The sequence below is a fragment of the Octopus bimaculoides genome, chromosome 3 (genome assembly GCF_001194135.2).
Source record: "Octopus bimaculoides isolate UCB-OBI-ISO-001 chromosome 3, ASM119413v2, whole genome shotgun sequence".
In the NCBI taxonomy this organism is placed as follows: Eukaryota; Metazoa; Mollusca; class Cephalopoda; order Octopoda; family Octopodidae; genus Octopus; species Octopus bimaculoides.
In genome coordinates this window covers 35,381,973-35,385,098 of record NC_068983.1, presented here as the reverse complement: position 1 = coordinate 35,385,098, position 3,126 = coordinate 35,381,973, and the positions used below count along the sequence as shown (strand labels likewise).

At 36.8% G+C, this 3,126-nt stretch overlaps 1 protein-coding gene across 1 annotated transcript in view; it reads left to right on the top strand.

Annotated features, from left to right (window-relative positions):
• The window catches only part of LOC106881162 (MAM and LDL-receptor class A domain-containing protein 1), a 42,475-nt gene that overhangs the window by 2,829 nt on the left and 36,520 nt on the right, over positions 1–3,126 (top strand). The window lies entirely within an intron of this gene.

Here is a 3,126-nt window from a genome sequence, read left to right as displayed (position 1 = left end):
ATATATATACTGATATGGATGAGAGATGGAAGGTCACAACCATCCAGAAAAGCAGTAGCACTTGTGCTTTCACCGGCGTTGTTATAAAAGTTCAAGTCAATCAAATCTTGTTATGGTGACTTTCAGAATTTTGGGGATGTTGTTTCAAAGCATTGAAGTAGTTGCATTCATGAAGCTATCCTGATTTAGTCTATCATAGTTGTACTCAAATTAAATTTGTAAGCTTAAATATAAGTAAAACAGAATTCGGTCTGATTCACAATGTTGCCAATAGATCCACAATAGAATTTGCATTCGGCATTTCAAACTAATTCATCAATTTTGTCGTGCTGCAGTAATGCATACTATTGTGGTATAATTATCGAAAAAGAAATAAAGCTGTTGTGTGGAAGTAGAACACCCCTATTTGGTTGGCTCCTAATGGACTGTGCCACAATGTAAATGGAGATGTGCAGAGAGTTTGGTGAGCTGTGTAAATCCGCGCGTTGTTGTATTTGAGTTTGCTCCATTTTCAGCGGTTGGTGTTGCAAACTCTATCGAAAAATTTCAGTACAAACCGGATGAAGGAACTACCTTTACCGCGTATTACAGACGATACGAGGACTTATTCTGAGAGGAATGCAAGGGATGGTCTAGTGAAAGGATAGTAAGGCTCCTTTTGAAAAAACTTGCCCCTCTGGAACATGAAAGTTTTTGTAACTTCATTTTGCCCAGAAAGCCCACGGAATTGTGTTTTGATGAAACGATAAATATTTTAACTAATATTGTTAGAGAAAAAAGTTCGCTGTTTAACATTCGGCTGGAATGTTTAAATTTAAAGAAGAATGAATCCGACGACTTTGTAACATATCCCAGTATTGTTAATAAGGCTTGTGACAAGTTTAAGCTTAGAGATTAACGCCAAATATATTGAGGTGTCTAATATTCGTTAAAGGGCTTGTGGCAACGGAAGACGCGGAAATTAGAAAAAAGAATATTATCAAGGTTGAATCAAGATATTGAACTAACCTTGCAGAAAGTGATTGAGGAATGCCAACAAATAATATACTTTCGAGAAGACACAAGAAAAATAGAAGACAATAATAATAATAATAAGGAATCTTCTCCGAGCTATTGCTCTACTTTTTGAGGGGAAATTACAGCAATGACACTTAGGAAAGTTAAGATGGGTTACCGATGTGGGAAGAAAGACCCATCATTGAAACAACTTCTGTTTATGGATGACATAAAATTGTCTAGGCAATCTGAAAAACCAATAGATTCCATGACCAAAACAGTCCAGAAGTGTGGTAGGGACATTGGTATAAAATTTGGGATTACCAAATGCTCAGTACTTAATATGAAATGAAGGAAGAAAGCAGCCTGCAGAGGATTGCGGTTGCCATCAGGAGATACCATGACATTCTAGCTGGATGACATTCTACACAGAGAAAAGAAAGTCAATGTCAGCGAGGCGTATCAAAAAGGGGTGAAGATGGTGTTGAAATCCAACCTGAATGCCAAAAATTTTATTACTGCAACAATGAATACCTGAGCAGTTGCGGAGGTCAGATATAGTGCATCCATCATCAAATGGACAAAGGAGGAAATATCAACAATGGATAGAAGGACGAAGAAGTTGATTACACTGCATAGGGCGCTGCACCCTAAGGCAAACTTAAACAGACTGTATATGAAAAGAAAGACTGGTGACCGAAGACTAATTAGTATAGACAGTTGTATAAGGAGTGAAAGGAGAACGCTTGCCGAGTATTTCATAAATAGTGATGAAGACCTGCTGCAATATGCCGCGAAATATATGGGTGTAAATGCAGATTAAATGATGGGCGAGGAAGAGTTTAACCAAAGAGCTGAGGAGAAGAGAAAAGATCATCTTGAAATGAAAACACATGGACAGTTTGAAAGAAATGCACAAGACGTTAAGGATAATACAGTATCGTAGGTATGGCTTCAGCGAGGTGATTTGAAGTGTACCACTGAAAGCCTGATCATTGCTGCATACGACCAGATTCTCGTTACCAATTCAGTGAAGTATAACACTGTAGGAAGAGTGTGGCAAATGTGACCCACTTGCTAAGTGGATGTGAGAAACTTGCACAAAAAGAATACAAGCGCCGCCACGATAAAGTGTGTGTGTATCTTCATTGGCTCTTATACCGTAAATACCAATATGAAGTAACAGAGAACTGGTATGAGCATGTTCCAAGTAACTTGATGCAGGAGGATGGAAAAGTAACGATACTTTGGGACTATGATTTTTAGACAGATCATGTAATCGAACAGCTTCGACCGGATATTGTCATATTGACTAAGAGAGACAAATACTGTCAGATCATTGATGCAGCCATGCCAAATGACATGAATGTTGTGAGTAAAGAGGTTGAAAAAATCATCATGTACACTGAATTGAAAGTGGAAATGGCAAGACTGTATGGGATGCGAGAGGGTAATGTAAAAGCGATGCTAGTGTCGATCGGAGTGCTGGGCTCAATCCTGTTGAAACTTCAAAACTTCTTAAGGCAACTGGAAATCCCATGCAAGATTGATGTCTTGCAGAAAGAAGCCTTATTTTGCACAGTACACATCTTAAGGAAAGTATTATCTGTCTGAGATCCTTCATGTGACTTAACAGATGACTCCGGTGCATTTTTACCTACACTGTTTTACGAAGGAATAATAATAATAATAATAATAATAATAATAATAATAATAATAATAATAATAATAAAAATTATAAGATGACCTAAAATTATAAGATGACCTAAAATTATATGCAAAAAACGACAAAGAGCTAGAAACACTACTACAGACAGTACACGGCTTTACCAAGGAAATAGAAATGAAATTCGGATTAGAAAAATGTGCCAAAGCAACCCTGAAAAGAGGAAAATTAGTTAAAAGTAGCAATATAACACTAGATAAAGCCAATGAAATAAGAGAACTAGACGAAAGCCAACCATATAAGTATTTAGGAGTCAATGAACTAGATAGGATACAACATACACAAATGAAAGAAAAAATAAAGAAAGAGTACTATAGACGAGTTAGATCAATACTAAAAACAGAGCTCAATGCTAAAAACAAGATAATGGGTATCAACACTTTAGCTGTCCCAGTTATAAGCTA